Below are 23,620 nucleotides of genomic sequence, written 5' to 3' on the forward strand. Positions count from 1 at the left end.
GCAAATTTAACGCGCTCCGAATCAATAAAAACTATTCAAAAACTGTATTTTAATTATTGAACGTGAACAGAGCGGTTTATTTCGCTGAAAAATTTTAATGTACATATAATCAGGGGTGTTGTGAAATCCAAGACAGAATTGCCTAGCTGTCAGAATTGAAAACCAATTCTGATTTTAAATGGTGTCACAGAATCTGATTGGATTTTCGTCTTTTCGAACATACACAAAACCAATATTCGAATCAGCTGTTTACCAATGTGACAAATATTGTGATTGCGATTTGAATAAAATTTGAAATGAGTTCAAACACAACACCCCCGAATTACATGGAATTCAGTACGGTAATAACGACATGAATTGAAAATACGTACATACGTACGTCCGAAATTTAATGATGCGAGAGATTCGTACATACATATGTACTACATGCATGTGTACGTACCGAGTTCTTTCACCATACGATCTAATTCAGCACGAATGAGGTGGGGTGAGCTTCCCACATAACTTCAAATGTTTCATTCGGTTGACAGCGAACAAACACACAAACAGTTTTTTTGGAAAAAGTGCTGCTCTTGTTTAAACAATTTTGGTTAAATAAGAAATGAATCAACTATTTTTTTTGATGCAGAACGAAAGTAAATATTTCAAAGTTTAACTTCAAGTAAGTTTCATTTTAATCGGCGGATTCGTTTATGAGGTATGGCTGTGTAAACAAAAAATGTATGGTTTTTTACCACATTTTGTCCGAGTGCCACGCCCACTTTATATATTTCTTCACATTATAATGACATAAACCTTCCTCTTCAGACAATCTATCTATTAAAAAAAACCGCATCAAAATCAGTTGCTTAGTTTTCAAGATTTAAACATTTAAGGGGACATAAGGACAGAAAAAGTGACTTTGTTTTATAATATGTAGTGATGTTAGCATATGCATATGCTTTATATGCGCCACGTAACGTTTTCCTTTTTGTTTGGTTTAGCTCGTATCCCTTTTGGGTATGTAATTGTTGTATATGTATGTATATATGTTATAAAAATGTTTGCTATTTGCTAATCGCACATAAATGTATAAATGAGCGGAAAAAACAGTAGGAAATAATATATATCGCACTTGTTACGTTAAAGTGTAACAACTCAAAATTTGAACATTTTCAGTAGAGACGAAAAACTGTTTCCGTAAATATTAATAATATATTACAAAGAAAAAACAATGTAATTGCACGAAAATATCATTAAAAATAATATAACCGTTGTTTCGTTTTTATTTGTCTAGTATTTGCACGAAAATAACAAATTTTTGAGTTATTACTCTTTTCCTGAAATTTTTTTATATACATAGTGGTATTATTTTGAGTTGTCTCTGTGTAACAATTCAAAATGTTACACTTTATGTGATACACTAACGAACCAATTTGATAAAATACTTGGAGACAACTAAAAATGTAACTCTTTAGTTGAGTCGAAAGAAGTCATTCTGAAAACAAAGAGAGAGTCATAACGGTTTTTTTAACGAAAGTCTAGACAAATCACTGAACGATTTTTACAGTGGGTAGAGATGACCACTGCACATTATTTTCTTGCAAAAAACTAAAATTTGGAAATTTTGAGTTGTTACACTTTAACGTAACAAGTGCGATATATGTTTATATATTTATGTCAGTATGTATATCGTTTGAATTTTATATGTATGTACATAAATGTGTATGTACTAAATAATTCGTTCAACTAGGTATGAAGAAAGAATAATTGAAATATAATGTGCAAAAAAAAAAAAAAAAAATTGTATGTAGATCCCTGTAGTTCGGCTGGTGTCAAGCGATTACCAGAGCGTGAATTCTACTAGCGATTTCATGCATTACCGCTAGTTATAGGCTAGTTAGTGAACAACGCAGAATCGTGGGTCGTGTCAGCTGGCACGACCTATCTTATGGGCGCGCAATGTAACTGAACAGCGAAAACGCTACTCCCTTCTCTCTGACGTGACGATGACGTGAGAATCTGCGACATTTGGAATTTTGCCGTCGCAAACGTCTCAGCTGATTGCTCTCTCACAACGCAGGGTTGCCAATATCGATATACTGCAGTAATTATCAACTTTTGTAATTCAATTTGTTCAATATGTTTGAAATTTTCTTAAAATAACTCAAATCAGAGTCGGATGCTATTATTTATAAATATATAAACTATTTTTAATAGTTTGTTTTCATTTTTGATATTTTATATTGTAAAAAATTGTAATTGAAAACAAAGATGTGCTCAAAACTATACATATATGCGTATTGGGCAATGGCAACATTGTTCAAATGAAAACAAAGCAAAGATGGCTGATTTCTGCGTTTTTACCACGTTTTTGACTGTGCACACATTTTGCCGATAAGGAAGGAAAAGGAAGGAAGGGAGTAGCGTTTTTGACTGGCTAGCCTTTTAGTCTTTTCGCTAATGATTTGTAATGCAACGAGGCATCGAATCTGAAAAAAAACCACCCCTAAAAAACGAAACTCAATGCGTATGTGAAATTGCAATAACAACAATGTGCGAGCAGATCAAAATTCAACAGAAATTTAGTGTCCCGTACTATTCCTGCAGAAATTCGCAGGAATTGTAGTTCGATCGATCGCTCAGTCTGCCGTTGTCATTTTTTCACTAAATTGTTTAGATCTTGAGTGTCAATTGTAGTTGAAGAGCAGTCGAAAAAGGCCAATAAAGAACAGACATTCCTTAAATAAAAATAATTTATTTTAGTGTTGTTAGTGAAAAAATTAAAGTCGAATAAAAAAATAAAAAAAGTGAAGTGTAATATATGGATAGTTCGAACCCAAAACGAATTAAAAAGACTTGCTACAATTGTACAAATGAGCATCCTCCCACGGGCATCCACACACACGCAACACTGACACGCACCTTCATCATACCCACGTCACAAACCAGCAAAACTTACATTCTACACCACACACCAGCTGATTCCACACCCAAACGAAAAGAAAAGGGGACCAAAAGGACAACTGAAACTCACTTCGCTTTCGTTCTCCGCAGTCAAAAGTACGCGTGTGCGATCCGTTTTTTGAACAGCGGTTTCATCATCCTCCAGTTTTTTCAACCTTTTATACATCAAGTCAAAAGTTACGCGTGTGCGAACATCTTTAAACGGCGTGTGTGCCATCCTCCAGTTTTTCAACATTTTTATATATCCAGATGGAGTTACGCGTGTGCGAACATCTTTAAACGGCGTGTGTGCCATCCTCCAGTTTTTCAACATTTTTATATATCAAGTCGGAGTTACGCGTGTGCGAGCATCTTCGAACGGCGTTTGTGCCATCCTCCAGTTTCACCATCTTTTCATCCTGAGTCGGAATTCTCAGCCGATACTCATTTTACAAAGTATTTAAAATTGTACATAAGCTAAATCCACACGCAATATAATTACCTACACTAGTGCCCGCGTATGCACATTGAAGTAAGTCCATTTTTTAATTGTTTTCTAAAACCAAATTTGGTGGTCATCGAGAAGGTGAGTGCGTGGGAAAATTTAAGAATTCGAGGTGCACAGGTAAAAGTGAGGTTATGATTTTTTATATGGTCCTTCGAGACAAAACGAACGGCACTTTGGTGAAACGGTAAAAAATATATATATATATGCATATTAAGGTGGGCCAAAAATTAGTTTATATTTTATTTTTCGTAGTTACCATAAAAATCTCATTCAACATGACTAAAAACAAGTCCTGGTAAAATCTGAGCTCTTTATATCAATATTAAGAGGTGCCTCATCGACATTTTCGATTTCCCATATAAATTACATGGAAAAAAAATCATTTTTTTTTGTGGTGGTTATTGTGCGGAGATTTTAATGTGCACGCAATGGCGGCCAGTAGGGATGGTAAACTCGATTCCGATACTACTCGAGCATCGAGTTTTCTCGTAAAATAATCGATTTTTCGAATGTCAAGAACCAGTTCTTAATCCACTACGACTACTGAAAATCGATTTTTAAAAAACGATTATTTAACGAGAAAACTCGATTCTCGAGTAGTATCGGAATCGAGTTTACCATCCCTACTGGCCGCCATCGCGTGCACATTAAAACCTCCGCACAATAACCACCACAAAAAAAAATTATTTTTTTTTCATGTAATTTATATGGGAAATCGAAAATGTCGATGAGGCACCTCTTAATATTAATATAAAGAGCTCAGATTTTACCAGGACTTGTTTTTAGTCATGTTGAATGAGATTTTCATGGTAACTACGAAAAATAAAATATAAACTAATTTTTGCATATATATGTAAAACAACAACAAAAAGTTTACATACGAAAGTGAAATTTACATGGTGAAACGTTAAAAAACAAAAAAACCGCCACAGGAGAATAGTGCAGTGAAATCGGTTAATATACCTGTTATACAACAAAAACAAATTTGTATGTGCACAAATCAACATTAAATAAAATTAGGAAAAAAAACCCCTAACACTTGGTAAAAGTGCGTGCAAACCAACACTAAATACAATAAATACGGGCGCGAACGCAAAAAAAAAAAAAAATAATAATAATAATTATAATACGGGCGCGAACTCAAAGCTAATAATAAAAAAAAAAAAAACACACCCTTAAATACAAATAAAACAAGAGAAAACGTTAACGTGTATATATGTATGTAGCGTTACACAAACGGTCAATATAAAAGGACCGAAAGAAATTAAACCCGTTTTATAAAAACGGTTTGTAAAAAATCCAAATCGGCGGCAAATTTAAGTACCGGTAGAATCCATAATATATATGTATATATGTATCCACAGTATATATACATATATATATATATATATTTAAAGATATTTAACTAAACAAATAATTATTCCTTGCTTTTAAACTTACCTTCGTGTATACAATACACACAATTCCCACAGAGAAAAAATTCAATACTTTCATTTTATTTTCAAATTGTGCTGGCAATACCGCGCCAGTTCATTAACTGTGAGAGGGACACTTGCCAATTATACGAACAATACCTCTTCAGCTTATTAAGCTGTGAGAGGAATTGCTTCCAAAAAGTAAGCAAAAATCGCAAGAAGAATACAGCATAAAAGGGAATAAGTACAAACATACATATATACATATCCTCAAGCGGATTATATACATTATATAACTGAAATATATACATATACATATATACTATATATACATATACATATGCATATATTATACATAAGCGCTTTTGCGCATATTTCTGAACGCGAGTACACAACCGCGAAATATTTCGATATTGCCTTATATTCTCACATGCGTATACCTATAAAAATAGGATACAATTAAACAAGAGATATTGGGAAAATTTATTTTGGTGCGGAAAATCAAAGAACATTGGTTGAGAAATTAAATATTGCAAACTAATTACTTACCTTCGTACATACATACACACATATATTGAAAGTCCAATTTTGGCGATTCCTAGCATTTATCTTGTTCCTTGTCACACAAGAACAAGCATAATTGCACATATTTTATTTAACGCATACTATATGCACATAAAATCCACAAGTATGTACAAAGGATATTGACCCAGTTTCAGTGCGCACTGATACAAGGGCATACGAATAAATCCAAAAAAAAATAAATAAATAAATAATAATTTTTCGAAAATAAATAAAAAAAAAAAAAAATTTCGACAAACGAGCAATAAAAGCAATAAACGCATTCTAAAATTCGTTTTCGGAAAAGCTCTTATTTATTGAAAAGAGCTTTCGGTTACATACATATATACGATATATTTTACTAATTCAATTGTTACAACTCTTATTTGTTGAAAAGAGTTTCGGTACCACATTCTCTATTATAATAAAATATACATATATATTTTATTGATTCAAATTTTCTGAATGAGCACAGATTCAAAAGAATCTAAAGCAGAATTCTTAAGAATTCCAAAAATGATTACTGATGACAAAAGTCCGTGTACACCTGCAGAAGCTACACGCTCGAAGCAAGGTGCTACAAAGCAAAAACGGGGGAAAGACATTTCGTATATTAAATTCATTTCTGAGAGTGACAGTTTGATTAAATACTGCACTCGATTTGCATCTTCACCGATTCAGGATAACTCTGAATCGGTACTAGAAATAAAAAATAAATTGATTGACAATTTTTGGACACGCCTCCAAGCTGCATACGACGCAATAGTAGAAACTGATGATTCAGATCTACCTGAAAATTTTAAATCTTCGGCTTACACCAAATACGAAAATTGCTTAGACCGCTATGAAGACACAAAAGCAATGATCTCAGATCAATTAAAACTTATAAGGGCAATCGCACCTACTCCCCACAGCAGAGTAGAGTTGCCACAATTGCAAGCCCAAGAGGCAAGTTCAGGCATTCATCTCAAAGTGCCAGCGTGTGATACGGAAATATTTCATGGAGGTTATGAACAATGGCCGTCCTTCCGGGACATGTTTACAGCCGTGTACATAAACCATCCAAAATTATCACAAGCGCAAAAATTGTACTATCTCCGGTACAAAACTAAAGGTCAAGCAGGCGTAATAGTCAAGCAGTTCGCATTGAATGACGATAATTTTAATTTAGCTTGGGAAGCTTTAAGACAAAGATACGAAAATGAGAGAATATTAGTTGACAAGCAAGTAACGATACTTATGAACTCGCCTAAAATTCAAAGAGAAACCAGTGAAGAATTCATGAAACTAGAATCCACTGTTTCAAATTGTTTGTCGATTCTATCGACACAAAATATTCCCACTCACAATTGGGATCCTATTCTGGTAAACATCTGTACCGCCGCATTACCAGAAAAATCATTACTTTTGTGGGAGCAATCGCTCTCATCAAGAAGAAAATGCCCAACGTGGCAGCAGATGAAAGATTTCTTAACTACCCAATACGAAATTGCGGAAAGGGTAGACAAAAAAGTAGTCAGAACTAAAAACGTTCAACAAGACTTAAATCGAAGCTTCAATAAACCCCAAGCCGGAAGCAACAATAATTTAAACAGAAGCTTTTTCAAAACACAATCGTTCACATCTGAACAAAATAAATTCACGTCATGCGAACTATGTTCTGGAGGGCATAAGTTAAAAGCTTGCGAGAAATTTAAAAAAATGAATGTCAATGAAAGGAACAACTTTGTCAGGTCAAAAAGACTCTGTACAAACTGCTTGTCCCACTCACACAATCTTAATACTTGCGAAAGCAAATTTAATTGCGTATATTGCCACAAAAGGCATCACTCTATGTTACATCTCAATAACTTTCCCAACACATCTCATAGCAGCGCTTTTTCAAAAAAAGCCACGGGTTTAGTTGCAACAGCAACTCCCGAAACAAAACCTCAAGAAAATTGCCAAGAAACAACATGTTGTTCAAAGGCACTAAAAACTCAAACGCTACACAGCGAAAATCATAGTAGAGTACTACTACCCACAGCAGTTGTCTCCATCGAACATCGAGCAGAACTGTTCAAACTAAGAGCCCTAATAGACCAAGGATCGCAACGATCGTTCATAGCGTCTAGGGCACAAAATAGGCTAAAACTGCCAACAAAACATGCCAACTATGAAATTACGGGAATGGGCGGACGAGTAGTACAAAACTCAAGTAAAATCTGCCCCATTACCCTAATTTCCCCCAAAGCGGATAAGCGCATTGAAGCAAATGCTGTTGTCTTACCGCAACTAACTAGCATGCTACCAAGCTATCAAATAAATAGCAAGCAATGGGATTAAATTTCTTACCTGACTCTGCCAGATCCCAATTGCAACACGCCAGCTCAGATGGACATCCTGATAGGCAGCGACCTTATACCGCAAATCATATTAGAAGGTGTTGGAAAAATTTCGAAAACACTACTGGCGCAAAATACCATTTTCGGATGGGTCCAAAGTGGACTAGTTGCGGAACCAGTCACAGCAATGACAACTCAAGTTGAGGAAATCTCAAACGAGTACCTCAATTCACAATTGAGAAAATTTTGGGAGGTAGAAGAACTCCCCCCCATTCCAATTACAACACCTGAAGATAAGTATTGTGAAGACTTTTACAAAGCCACAACTACTCGATCAGACAATGGTCGGTATGTCGTACGACTACCAATAAAACAACAATTTCCAGACACACTCGCCTTAGGTCACTCTCACACCTCTGCAATACAGCAGTTTCTAAGTATGGAAAAATATCTACTTAGAAAAGGTGAGCTTAAACAAGTTTATGATGGTGTCGTGGAAGAATACCTTCATTTAGATCACATGGAGGAAATAAGCCCATGTGAAAAAATCATAAGAGGCAAATATTACTCTTTCTACTTGCCACATCATGCAGTAGTAAAGCCTGAGAAGAAAACAACAAAAGTTCGAGTGGTCTTCAACGCATCACGATCCACGAGCTCAGGTAATTCCCTAAATGATATTCTATTTACGGGACCCACACTCCAACCAGATTTAATGCTCCTCATATTGAACTGGCGTATATACAAATACGTATTCAATGGGGATGTCGAAAAGATGTATCGACAAATACTGGTTCATAAAGATGATCAAGATTTTCAGCGGATTATTTTCCGAAAATCTGCCAATAGTCCACTGCGCGACTTTAAATTGAAAACAGTTACCTTTGGTGTAAACTGTGCCCCTTATCTAGCCATTCGTACACTACACGAACTGGCAGAAGACACAAAGCCAGAATTTCCACTGGCAACACAAGTCTTAAAAACGCAAACGTATGTAGACGATATCCTGTCTGGAAGCCACAGTCTTCCACAAGCATACGAGACCTTATCACAGGTAATAAATGCCCTAAACACCGCAGGGTTTCCTTTAAAAAAGATTACTGCCAATCACCCAAATATTTTAAAAAATATTCCTAAAGACCATTTGTTGGATACTAATTTCCTTATATTTGAAAAGGAAAGTACAACAAAAACACTAGGCATCCAATGGAATGCGATATCGGACCAGTTTTCATACACGACTGAGTCCATATCCGCATTATCCGCCATTACAAAACGCCAAATTCTCTCCTCGGTGGCAAAACTTTTTGACCCCGCAGGATGGCTTTCGCCAATTATGATACAAGCGAAAATCTTGATCCAAGAATTATGGCTAGACGGAACCGACTGGGACGAAGAAGTGAAACCTCTTCGCTTAGAAAAATGGTCCCAGTTCGCTAATAATTTGAACGACATCTCAAAGATACAAATTCCACAGTGGGTAAACTATTCCCCCGAATACAACGTGCCACTTTATATGTACGTACACAAACCGATGTCGCAACTACAAGCCACTTATTAGCGGCAAAAGCAAAAGTTGCGCCTCTAAAAACGCTAAGTCTCCCACGACTTGAACTCTGTGGCGCTCTGCTACTAGCAAAGCTAGCTTCAACGGTGCAGACCCACTTAAAAATGGCGAAATACAGATTATATTTATGGTCCGCAGTCTTCGACTAATACTCTGCGTGAACAGACGTCATCGGTGATAAATTCGCTTGCTCAATCGTTTCTCACGTTCTTGCTTAACTCAATTTTCGCTCGCTATAAGTGTGCTATTCTCAAATAAACAAAAACAGAAATATTAAAAAATCATGGCCCCGGGGCCACCCGACCGAAGAGAAAACATGTTTTCTCTGTTAAGTGAAAGCCCAAAAAACAAGAAAAAAAGACATTATCAAAAAACTCCCATTGAATTCCCAGATCTTCCTATCGTGCAAACACAAAACCCAAAATACATAACACTTGCCGCCAAAAATACAGTAAAACCCATAACAGAGTACTCATGCTTTGTCGTCCATAGAGCAATTCAACTCATTAGTAAGGAAATAATCTCCATAGCTACACTACGCGATGGAAGTCTCCTCATGCTTGTCGAAAGCAAAGAGGTGGCTGATAAATTCTTGAAAACCAAACAGTTACCTGGAATCTGCGATATCACGTGTAAACTACATGAATCCCTAAATAACATCAAAGGCACAGTTTACGCGCCTTTCCTCAATAACATACCAGAGGAAGAGATTGTCAGTGAACTTAAAGCACAACACGTTACCTCAGTTTACAAATTCAACAGAATCATAGATGGTACACCAAAACCCACCGGTGTTGTTCTTATAACATTTGACCTATACACACTCCCCAGCAAACTTTCTATTTCTTGGAAAACTGTGAAGGTACGAGAATACATCCCAAATCCAATGCGTTGTAAAAATTGCCAATTGTTAGGGCATACGGTGAAACACTGTAAGAATCAAACTATATGCGTTAATTGTAATTTTCCACCTCATTCTCCAAATAACTGTTCGCGATCACAACGTGCAAACTGTGGGAGGAACACTCGGCTTCATCACCCACGTGTAAAAAATATCAAGAGCAAAAAGAAGTATTAAAAATAAAAACAAGAAACAAATGCACCATGCGCGAAGCTAAAATTTTGTACAAGCAACAAACTCCCATTACTAATTCCTTCAGTTACTCTTCAGTAACCGCCTCCTCTTTTACCTCCGTCAACGAAACCCAAATGCAAACCAGCAAAGACATCACAAACAAAAACAGCACAAAAAAAATTACAGATCAACCAAACAAAAAACCAACAAATGCTCCCACTCTATCCTTAATCCCCTCCTTCACTCCCAATAACCCAACAAATGAAAATGAAAATAAAAACGAAAACGAAAACTTCTTCTTCTTTACTGGCGTAGACACCGCTTACGCGATTATAGCCGAGTCAACAACAGCGCGCCAGTCGTTTCTTCTCTTCGCTACGTGGCGCCAATTGGATATTCCAAGCGAAGCCAGGTCCTTCTCCACTTGGTCCTTCCACCGGAGTGGAGATCTTCCTCTTCCTCTGCTTCCCGCGGCGGGTACTGCGTCAAATACTTTCAGAGCTGGAGTGTTTTCATCCATCCGGACAACATGACCTAGCCAGCGTAGCCGCTGTCTTTTAATTCGCTGAACTATGTCGATGTCGTCGTATATCTTGTACAGCTCATCGTTCCATCGGATGCGGTATTCGCCGTGGCCAACGCGCAAAGGACCATAAATCTTCCGCAGAACTTTTCTCTCGAAAACTCGCAACGTCGACTCATCGGTTGTTGTCATCGTCCAAGCCTCTGCACCATATAGCAGGACGGGAATTATGAGCGACTTATAGAGTTTGGTTTTTGTTCGTCGAGAGAGGACTTTACTTTTCAATTGCCTACTCAGTCCGAAGTAGCACCTGTTGGCAAGAGTAATCCTGCGTTGGATTTCTAGGCTGACATTGTTGGTGGTGTTAATGCTGGTTCCTAAATAGACGAAATTATCTATAACTTCAAAGTTATGACTGTCAACAGTGACGTGAGTGCCAAGTCGCGAGTGCGACGACTGTTTGTTTGATGACAGGAGATATTTCGTCTTGCCCTCGTTCACTGCCAGACCCATTTGCGTTGCTTCCTTGTTCAGTCTGGAGAAAGCAGAACTAACGGCGCGGGTGTTAAGACCGATGATATCAATATCATCGGCATACGCCAGCAGCTGTACACTCTTATCAAAGATTGTACCTGCTCGATTCAGTACTGCAGCTCTAATCATTTTCTCCAGCAGCAGATTGAAAAAGTCGCACGATAGGGAGTCGCCTTGTCTGAAACCTCGTTTGGTATCGAACGGCTCGGAGAGGTCCTTCCCGATCCTGACGGAGCTTTTCGTGTTACTCAACGTAGTTTACACAGCCGTACTAGTTTTGCGGGGATACCAAATTCAGACATCGCGGCATAAAGGCAGCTCCTTTTCGTGCTGTCGAAAGCAGCTTTGAAATCGACGAATAGGTGGTGAGTGTCGATTCTCCTTTCACGGGTCTTTTCCAAGATTTGGCGCATGGTGAATATCTGGTCGGTTGTTGATTTGCCAGGTCTGAAGCCACACTGATAAGGTCCAATCAGTTTGTTGACGGTGGGCTTCAATCTTTCACATAATACGCTCGATAGAACCTTGTACGCGATGTTAAGGAGGCTAATCCCACGGTAGTTGGCGCAGATTGTGGGGTCTCCTTTTTTATGGATTGGGCATAGCACACTTAAATTCCAATCGTTGGGCATGCTCTCATCCGACCATATTTTGCAAAGAAGCTGATGCATGCTCCTTATCAGTTCTTCACCGCCGTGTTTGAATAGCTGGGCCGGCAATCCGTCGGCCCCTGCCGCTTTGTTGTTTTTCAGGCGGGCAACTGCTATTCGAACTTCGTCATGGCCGGGCAATGGAACGTCTGCTCCATCGTCATCGATTGGGGAATCGGGTTTGCCTTCTCCTGGTGTTATGTGTTCACTGCCATTCAGCAGGCTGGAGAAGTGTTCCCTCCATAATCTAAGTATGCTCTGGGCATTGGTGGCTAGATCACCTTGGGGGGTTCTACAGGAGTATGCTCCGGTCTTGAAACCTTCTGTAAGTCGCCGCATTTTTTCGTAGAATTTTCGAGCATTACCCCTGTCGGCCAGCGTATCAAGCTGTTCGTACTCACGCATTTCGGCCTCTTTCTTCTTCTGTCTGCAAATGCGTCTCGCTTCTCTCTTCAACTCTCGGTATCTATCCCATCCCGCACGTGTTGTGGCCGATCGTAACGTTGCGAGGTAGACAGCCTGTTTTCTCTCCGCTGCGACACGGCACTCCTCGTCGTACCAGCTGTTCTTTTGCACTTTCCGAAAACCAATGGTTTCGGTTGCAGCTGTACGCAAGGAGTTTGAAATGCCGTCCCACAGTTCCCTTATACCGAGTTGTTGACAAGTGCTCTCAGAGATCAGGAGTGCAAGCCGAGTAGAAAATCATTCGGCTGTCTGTTTTGATTGCAGCTTCTCGACGTCGAACCTTTCTTGTGTTTGTTGGCGTGCGTTTTTTGCTGCACAGAGGCGGGTGCGAATCTTGGCTGCAACAAGATAGTGGTCCGAGTCGATGTTAGGACCTCGGAGCGCACGCACATCTAAAACACTGGAGACGTGTCTTCCGTCTATCACAACATGATCGATCTGGTTGGTGGTTTTTCGATCCGGAGACAGCCAGGTAGCTTGATGTATCTTCTTATGCTGGAATCTAGTACTACAGATAACCATATTTCGGGTCCCGGCGAAGTCGATCAACCTCAACCCATTTGGGGATGTTTCCTCGTGGAGGCTGAATTTACCGACCGTAGTGCCAAAGATACCTTCTTTGCCCACCCTGGCGTTGAAGTCGCCAAGCACGATTTTGACATCGTGGCGGGGGCATCTCTCATAAGTGCGCTCCAAGCACTCATAAAAAGCATCTTTGGTCACATCGTCCTTCTCTTCCATCGGGGCGTAGGCGCAAATCAGCGATATGTTGAAGAACCTCGCTTTGATGCGGATTCATTCATTCTCCGGAGTGAATGATAGTACTCGGCGACGGAGTCTCTCTCCCACCACGAATCCAACACCAAACTTGCGCTCCTTTCCCCAACCCAAACCCAGCGCACAACCCTAAGTAGGGGATATTTCGCCTTCTCACTTTAGCTCGCCTTCAAACGGATGTTCTTAGGCTACCCAGAGGATACTTGGTCAAAGACCGGAAGTCGTGAGCTGCTTGAGTCATATGTAAAAGAATCGTTTCTGGCCACTCCCAAGTGAATGGCGATCAGAGAACTTTCCTCACTTGCGTGAACTTCTACATATGACTCCATCCGAAAACAACGAAATTAAAAAAACAACTTACATTCCAAACATTCTTTCGGCAAATTACCTGCCTTCCACCAGCCGTGGAAATTCTCACGAAATATACACAAAGGAATTGAACAAATCAATGAGAGAACTTAACTCTTAGTCAAGTCTCTCCGATTTTCTATTCGCTATTACGTACCACATCTGTTTCAATTTCTCTTCCCTCTATTCAATGACTATTAAAATATTGCAATGGAATATAAAAGGATACATTAACAACTATCAAGAACTTATTTTACTAATTAAAGAAAAAAACCCAGATGTTATTAGTATTCAGGAAACACACTTTCCATACAACACTAATAATATTATCATCCCAAAACCATATATTGGTTATTTTAAAAATCTAAATGTTAATTCAACAAATAAACAAGGAATTGGTTTCTTAGTAAAGCGACAAATTCCACACAAACACATACCGCTAAACTCAAACATTTTATCTGACGCTCTTCAACTAGACTTACATACAAAAATAACAATAATAAACACATACATTCCTCGCTGTCAAAACTTTTCAGTAAATGACCTATTGAATCCCTTAATTCATTTTAAAACACCTTTAATTCTTAATGGCGACTTCAACGCATGGAGTACACTATGGGGATCTTCCTCAACCAACTCTCGTGGTAAAAAAATAGAAAACCTTTTAGAGAAAGCCAACCTCACTCTTCTTAACGATGGCTCGGCAACCCACTTTTCAACACATATGACATTTACAAATGTTGATCTAACCATGGTCTCACCGTTAATTTATAATAGATGCCATTGGGCAATCGATAAATTTCTCCACGGCAGTGATCACTATCCAATCGTCGTTAACATTAGTACACAATATAAATCCGAAAAAATCACACTTACACTGAAATATAAAACAGATGCTGCTAACTGGGTTAAATTTAAAAACGAACTATCTAATAATTCGATTAATTTCAATTATTCCAACATCCACCAAGGCGTTGCCATATTAACCAAAGCAATCCACAAAGCAGCAAATACATCAATACCACACACAAAAGGCATACCCCATAAAAGAAACGTAGCTTGGTGGAGTAGCACACTCAATAAACTACGGGAAGACAAACAAACTTTTTGGTTAAACTTCAAACGCAACATGACACTTAACAACCTTATCGCTTATAAAAAAGCAAACGCATTGTTTAAGAGAGAAGCAAAAGTAGCAAAACGAACAGCCCTCATAAAATTCACGTCCCAGATATCTCCAATATCTTCTCCAAAAAAAATCTGGGCTGACATAAAAAGCCTAACTGGCACACCCAAATCTCCACTTAAATTTTTAAAAGTCCACCAAACACTCCTCACATCATCTAAAGATATATCTGAAGTATTTGGCGAGAAATGGTCTAATTACTCAAACGACCAAAATTTCTCCTCGGAAAACATTTCAAACAAAACTAACATATTATCACTAAACTACCTTCCAGAGAATATTGCACCTTCGGCCAAACATCTCGAAGTCGATATTACTTACTCAGAATTTGAAGCCGCACTAAGTCAGACAAAAGGTAAAACACCAGGTTTCGACCGTATCTCCTACCCAATGATAAAAAATATGACAACTGATGCAAAACACAAGCTCATTGAACTTTTTAATGATATACTGCAACACGGTAAATACCCCCATACGTGGACCACAGCAGTGATCATACCCATTCCTAAACCACAAAAACCCACCCACGACATAAACAGCTTCAGACCTATATCTCTTTTACCATGCATGAGCAAACTTTTTGAAAAGATTCTAGCGCGACGTGGTGTGTAACCAAAAACGAGCTTATCTCCCACAATCAATCTGCATTTAAGCGGAAAAACGGAACGATGGACGCTCTTTTGCAAATACATCATTTCGTGTCGGATGCTCTTTCGTCACGAAACCATGTCACTATTCTGGGGACTGATTTCGAAAAAGCTTTCGATCGCGTTGGAGTACATGCAATTCTTCACCAGCTAAAACTCTGGAAGGTTGGACCTAGGGTCTTTAACTCGATAAAGGCTTTTATGGCCCACCGTTCGTTCAGAGTACGAGTTAACAACACTCTGTCAAAACCATTCCCACTTTTTAACGACATCCCACAAGGTTCCCCTCTATCAGTGATCCTATTCATTATAGCATTCAACAAACTTAACTCAATTGTACTGCATCATAAAAACTTGCATATATCTGTCTATGCAGACGATGCAATAATTTATACCAAAATAAAAGATACTAACAAAATAAAAAATACCTTTTCTAACGTCCTTCAGGACACACAAACCTGGGGAAGCTCGTCGGGTGCCTTGTTATCTATTAATAAATGCTAAGTATTACATATCTGCCGTAAGCATCATTGTACGGTTAATAATACACTATCTAATGATATTAACATAGAACTCGTAGATAATTTAAGAATTCTTGGAGTAATATTTGATAATAAGTTTAACTTTAATCAACATTGTATTACCTTAAGGACTAGCTTAGAATCTCGGTTAAATATCATTAAATTTCTTAGTTCAAAATTCTCAGTAAATACTCTTATTAATACAACCAGAGCTTTGATTCTCTCCAAGTTGGAGTACGGTCTCCCAATTTACGGATAAAAAAAATTCAAGCTCCATATCACGCTGCTATCCGCCGTAGCTTAAACGCTTTCCCCACTTCACCGACAAGATGTATTCTCGCAGAAGCGGGATTACCTTCAATAGAGGATAGCTTGTTTGAAACAACTGCAAAATTAATTCCAAAACTCAACACCACACCAAACCACCAATTAAATAAATGCTTCGCAAATGCAATCAAATCGAAGCGCTCTTATAAAGTGCTATCCACCATTCGTCGCTGTGCATCACTACATAAACAACTCAACCTACACCTACCTACATTAACAAAAAGAAAACCCAGTTTTCCACCATGGACATTGCAAGACACGTCAATAAACTTGAATCTTCATCTGCATAAGAAAAGCCACACTCAAAATAATGTTTTCCGCAAACTATTTTTGGAAGAAAGCTATAAACTAAACTCATACAACTGGTTATTTACCGATGCAACAAAATCGAATATCGCAACAGCCTTCGCCATCGTCGACATTAACAACACTATAATTTCAGGAGGCCTCCTTCCTGATTATTATTCCATATTTACCGCAAAGGCTTTAGCCATACTAAAGGCATGCTCGTTTGCACGGAACAACACAGGAAAATACGTAATATGTTCTGACAGTCTATCAACAATTTCTGCCGTAAAAAATCTAAACTGTCACAACAACTTAATTGTTCAAATTCGGAGTATAATTGTTGCAAAAAAAATTGTTCTCTTCTGGGTGCCAAGTCATCAAGGAATTATGGGAAACGAACTTGCAGATAAAACAGCCAATTTAATAGCCCTGTCTCCGTCCATCTATTTCACACCATCGTCCGAAAAGGACCTCCAACACTATATATCCCAATATCTACAACAGCTGATTGGAAAAATTTCCACCACCGATATACCAAATTCAATGTTAATGGCCTCGGCGCCATATATCCTACAAACACGTCAAAATCAAAATGGTCAATTTATATACGCCTACGAATTGGACACACGAAACTTACACACGAACATTTGATCACCAACAAAACACCGAAAAGATGCGACTGCGGCAATACTCTAACAACCGAACATATCTTAGATCACTGTCCCAACTTCGCGAGAATCAGAGCAATTTTCTTTAATCAAATCAACCCTACAGACTGTTTAAATCATATTAACTTAAAAAATATCAATCAAATTTACTTATTCATAGAACAACTTAGATTAATCAACCAATTGTAATAATATTAAACTTATTTATAAGATAGGCGTCAAAGGCCGCTGCAGCTAGTACGCCATACTATGTTAGATATAATATTTTATAATGTGTCTAATAAATAATAATAATAATAATAATTTATGGTCCGATTCCGAGATAGTTCTAGCCTGGTTAGAAAAACCACCACATGCGTGGAAAACTTATATTTCTAACCGAACATCTAAAATACTTGACCTAGTAGGATCAGTCACTTGGCGTCACGTAGCCAGTGCTGACAATCCAGCGGATCTAGGTACAAGAGGATGCAAACCTCTGCATCTCGCCACCTCCACCCTCTGGTGGAATGGCCCCCGATGGTTAACAAAATCTCCCGATTCTTGGCCGCAATCGCCTATGCGCAACATACTTGCCCTAGAAAGTCGTAAAATCGACACTTATCATGCAACACTGGATGACACTGACATCCTTGAACGATTCTCATCGTTCCCCCGAGCCCTCCGGGTAGTTGCCTATATGCTCAAGTTTTTAGAGCGGCTTAAACTTAAAGGTAAAGGAGCAACCCATCATTGCGATAAGTTGACGCACCAAGACTTACAAAAAGCAAAGGTCGCTCTTATCGCATCAACCCAAACGCGCTACTTCAGCCGCGATATAGAATTACTAAGAGAATCGAAGCCTATTGATAAAAGGAGCTCACTCTTAGTTCTAAATCCATTTCTAGATACGAAGGGTTTACTTCGTGCGAATGGTCGGCTTGCTAATTCAAGCCTCACGTACAACGAACGCCACCCTATAATCATACCAGAGAGGTGTCCGTTTGCCACTTTATTTATTAGATATATCCACATACTAATGCTCCATACCGAACATCGCCTCATGCAACATATGGTCCGCCAAGAGCTGTACATACCCCCAAATAAAGAAGTGGATTTTCATGTGCAAAATCTGCACTATGCATAAGCAGAAAATGTGATCGCAGGTTATGGCAGCACTTCCACCTGAACGCTGCAATTTTGCTCCGCCTTTCACCACTACAGGTGTAGATTTTGCTGGGCCTTTTATGATAAAGGCATCCATGCTAAGGTCTCCTACCCTCATGAAGGCTATGTGGCTGTTTTTGTCTGTTTCACGACAAAAGCAGTACACCTTGAGCTATGTACGAATCTGACGACGGAGGCTTTTCTTGCGGCTTTTGCTCGTTTCGTCGGACGACGAGGCTTTCCATCAAAAATCATGAGCGATAATGGTAAAACATTTATCGGAGCTCAAAGAGCTACCGAAAAACAGTTTGTGGACTTCACAAAACAAGTCTCACCGGCAATTGTCCAAAAATACGCTCCACAAGGTATCAATTGGCAGTTTATCCCCCCAAGCGCCCCTCACATAGGCGGCTTATGGGAGTCAGCTGTAAAAAGCTTCAAATCTCATTTCAAGAAGCTAGCTGGCAACTATAAATTCAATTATGAAGAGTTCACGACACTCTTAACTAGAATTGAAGCCGTTCTTAACTCACGGCCTCTCGCTGCACTCTCGCAAGATCCCTCAGATCCCTCCCTTTTACTGCCCTCACGCCAGGGCATTTTCTTAAAGGAGCGCCCATTCTGGCCACACCTGAGCCAGGCGTGGAGTCGCTTTCCTTATTAAACCGTTGGGAAAGAATTAAGATTCTCCATCACGACTTCAGTCGCCGATGGAAAGATGATTATTTAAAGGACCTCCACAGAAGGTACCGATGGAAAGTCACAGAAAATGCGCCTAAGCTTGGAGATTGTGTCTTAATCAATGACGATTGTCTCCCCCCTACCGAATGGCGGCTTGGCCGCATAGAGAAGCTCTACTGCGGCTCCGACGGTCATATTCGCGTAGTCGATCTCCGTACACAATCGGGAACGCTAACTAGACCGCTCGTTAAATTGTGCTTTTTGCCAACCGCAGATAAAATCGAAACGTAACCGCAACCAATAAACAAAGAAATAAAATAAAAAAAATTAGAGTGGGTCAATTTGTATGGAGCAAAAAAAATGCACCAAGCGGTTATCAAAATCGTAAACTACGAGGAATTCTAAAAAAATTTGCCCAAGAAACCATGGCTCTAAAATCAAAACGGAGCCTCCGGTTTTTAACGAGAAACTTTTCATTTTGTTTTTTTTTTTTTCAATAAATGAAATGGAAAATAGTAACAACTACTGGAGCCGAAAACATCAAGCTGTGACCGTACAGGTGCTGCTACACCTTCTCAGCAGCGTTCTTTTTGTGATGCATATCAAGTTGATCTTAAGATCTCTATATAATGCAATTTTGAGAAAGTGCTCTACACAAATTTAAAACATTCAAAAATGTTATTGAATCTTTTAAGAAAACTAACAGTAGTGGTTATGTCTGGATTTGTTCGAAATGAAATTCCAACAGCTTTAGAAGCTGTATAGATAACGGTCTAATTTTGATGTTTAGATTAATGTTAAAAAAGTTTTTTATGAAATTGGCCATTAAATCATCAATACACAAGAAATGTAAAAGCTCATGGGTTTTGTAATTTTAAGAAATAAAACGTTGTGACCCTTAAAAATAAATTAGATATTTATAAAATAATAGTATTTAGATCGGGTTTTAAAAAGCTTCGGTGATCGGACGAGAACCGATGTATTCAGCGTGGTATGGTCGTTGGCCGCTGTGGTCGGTGTGTGTATATGTTACCTATCCACCCATAAAAATTAAAATAATAATAAATAAAATTCAAACTTTAATAGCTTTCATCTTCCGCGAAATCGTATTGCAGTTAACAATATCATTTTATATCTATATATAAAGCAAAAACTTAACTGTTAAGGGCCAAACAAAATATAATATACTTCTAAAGTTCAGAATTAATTAGTTTTAAGGTCTTGTTTGCTGTCCATCCTAGATGTTGCGTTTCGACTTGCAACCGTGACTGCCATAACACCATCGCGATTTTTTTCTATAGTTCGACGTGAAACGCTAGTCAGCAGTTGCACAAAGCGCTCGGTTCCTTGAATATGTGGAGGAATTTGTGGATCCGGAAGTGGAGGATTGTCAAATTCTATGTATTCGAGCAAATGGTCATAGGGTATGTTTGCAGTGAAGGGCGGCTCCGACAAAATGCTATTGTTATCTAAGTTTATCATCTCAACATAATCAGTGCAGTCAAAATTTATAGTTGGTTTTTTGTAAGAAGAAGAAGAAGTTCCAGAGATTTACATATGCACTCAAAAGTGGGCGGTGACATGCCAAAATTTTCATATTGTCGAAATTCTGGCTGCAATACAACACCGAATACCAAACTCAAGATGTTTCCCTTCAACAGTTATTAAAATTTCCGATCTTTAGTGTTTTCAAAAATTACCGTTATATGGTAGGTGGGCGTGGTTATTATCCGATTTCGATCATTTTCCAGATTTCTCTTAAGTAGGCATTGTGTAATATGTATACCAAATCTGAACGAAATCGGTGGGGTGGTTCCAGAGATTTGCATATGAACTCATAAGTGGGCAGTGCCACGCCCCCTATAAAAAATTTCTGTACTGTCGAATTTTCTGCTTCCGCGCCCTAAAGCTACCCCTGTAGCAGCGCCGCGAACAACCATCGTTCCCGCAGCCCACCGAGAAGTTCCGACAGCTCCGCGTAGTGACACGCAAGCACGGGCTCCGGAACCAGCACCACTTCAGTGCGCGCTATGTCGCCGCCGACATCGATTGCCACATTGCGGCATATTCAAGGGGATGACGCCTCAGCAACGCCAGCAGGTTGCCCAGGCCCACGGGCATTGCTTAAATTGTCTGGCGCCTACCCATCTAACGCGCGAATGCACCACCGGGTATCAGTGCCAGGTTTGTATGGGTCACCATCACACCATGTTCCACCGCAATGCTGGACCCGACGTTGAGCGTCGTCATCCCCCTCGCGGCAGTACTGCCAGCCGACGACTCCCGCGACCGCAACCGCGAAGGCAAGCCTTCCCTTCGAAGGAGTCCCGCGCCTGGCGCCGTCATCACCATACCACCCCGCATCGGAGGCGCCATACCAGGCCGCAGGCCCGTCGTAGGACAGGTCTCAGCAACGTTGTTGCATTACTGCAACAACTTCAGAGGCTACTAGGCTGAATACTCGCCTAGGGGGGCCAGGATGTACAAATGAGCATCCTCCCCCGGGCATCCACACACACACAACACTGACACGCACCTTCATCATACCCACGTCACAAACCAGCAAAACTTACATTCTACACCACACACCAGCTGATTCCACACCCAAACGAAAAGAAAAGGGGACCAAAAGGACAACTGCAACTCACTTCGCTTTCGTTCTCCGCAGTCAAAAGTACGCGTGTGCGATCCGTTTTTTGAACAGCGGTTTCATCATCCTCCGATTTTTTCAACCTTTTATACATCAAGTCAAAAGTTGCGCGTGTGCGAACATCTTTAAACGGCGTGTGTGCCATCCTCCAGTTTTTCAACATTTTTATATATCCAGTCGGAGTTACGCGTGTGCGAACATCTTTAAACGGCGTGTGTGCCATCCTCCAGTTTTTCAATATTTTTATATATCAAGTCGGAGTTACGCGTGTGCGAGCATCTTTGAACGGCGTGTGTGTCATTCTCCAGTTTCAACATCTTTTCATCCTGAGTCGGAATTCTCAGCCGATACTCATTTTACAAATTACATTTTTGAACGGCGTTTGTGCCATCCTCCAGTTTCAACATTTTTTCATCCTGAGTCAGAGTTACGCGTGTGCGAGCATCTTCGAACGGCGTTTGTGCCATCCTCCAGTTTCACCATCTTTTCATCCTGAGTCGGAATTCTCAGCCGATACTCATTTTACAAAGTATTTAAAATTGTACATAAGCTAAATCTACACGCAATATAATTACCTACACTAGTGCACGCGTATGCACATTGAAGTAAGTCCATTTTTTAATTGTTTTCTAAAACCAAATTTGGTGGTCATCGAGAAGGTGAGTGCGTGGGAAAATTTAAGAATTCGAGGTGCACGGGAAAAAGTGAGGTTATGATTTTTTATAACAATCAAGTATATACAGAAAAGGCATGTAAATGCGAAGATAAGGAAGCTTTAAAGGCTTTCTTCGAAGGTAAAGTATAAGCTGCCAACAAGTATATTCCTCTTTTCATTCATATATATTTTTTATTTCTAGAACTGATGGAAAGAAAAATGAGCCAAATTTCTGCACAGTACCAAGTGCTCCTAGAAGAAGTAGCGCAGCAGAAAGTCCTCATTCAGCGTCTTCTGAAAGAACGCACCGACGACTCATCGAAAATGAGAGAATTTCCAATTAAAAACAAAACAGATTTGGGCCGAAATAATGAAAATATAGAAGTTCGCGGAAAGAAGAACTACGTAAGTAATATTTTTTTTCGATTTCCTTATTTAAAATACGTTTCAGTAAATTTCGATTTTTTTTATTTTTACCGTTTCAACCCTTTACTTTCTTGCAGATCAAATGTATGACTCAAATTCTCCAGGGTTCTGGAGTGGTGACAAACCTGAAGAATATTATAACAGACGAATTGGCCATGCAGTACAATATTGATGGAGTGTTGGGCAAGGATTCGCTCAAAAGCTTAACAAATTTTTTCGACGCCCTTATTGGTAAGAACAGGCCAAGCTTTTTAATTAAAACAGTTAATAACAAATATATTTTAATTATTTTAGAGTCCATTCCTACCAGGATAGACGCTGGATCGCCAGAGAATCAACTGCGCCAAGGCCTTCAGCGTCAAAAAAACGAGTAATAAAAAAAAATCATTTAGTAAATAAAGAAAATAAATGATTAATAAATAACAATATAATGTAAGATAGTATATATTTTAAAACTACTAAGAAAGAAAATAAATTAAAAAATACATATGTATAATTGAATTTAATAAATCTATTGCTTTGAATTTCATAAAAATTTCTTTTATATTCGTAAAATTGAACCAGTAGAATGGCTAGCGAGTTAGAATTAATGAAATCGGTAACGATTTTGAATTAGTCAAATCACTAGCCATTTTGAATTAATGAGAACGCTAGCGATTCTGTATTAGCGATTCACTAACGATTTTGGAACTTGTCATTTCACCAATGACTGGTAATGCAGCGTCGCACCGCTCGATTACTCTCGTAGGACAT

At 39.0% G+C, this 23,620-nt stretch overlaps 1 protein-coding gene and 1 pseudogene across 8 annotated transcripts in view; one reads left to right on the forward strand and one right to left on the reverse strand.

The window, feature by feature from the left end:
- LOC105222100 (electroneutral sodium bicarbonate exchanger 1) overlaps positions 1-23,620 on the reverse strand; it is a 762,556-nt gene that overhangs the window by 119,330 nt on the left and 619,606 nt on the right. The window lies entirely within an intron of this gene.
- On the forward strand, positions 9,584-11,598 carry LOC125775351 (uncharacterized; annotated as a pseudogene).

The sequence above is a fragment of the Bactrocera dorsalis genome, chromosome 1 (assembly GCF_023373825.1).
Source record: "Bactrocera dorsalis isolate Fly_Bdor chromosome 1, ASM2337382v1, whole genome shotgun sequence".
Classification (NCBI taxonomy): domain Eukaryota; kingdom Metazoa; phylum Arthropoda; class Insecta; order Diptera; family Tephritidae; genus Bactrocera; species Bactrocera dorsalis.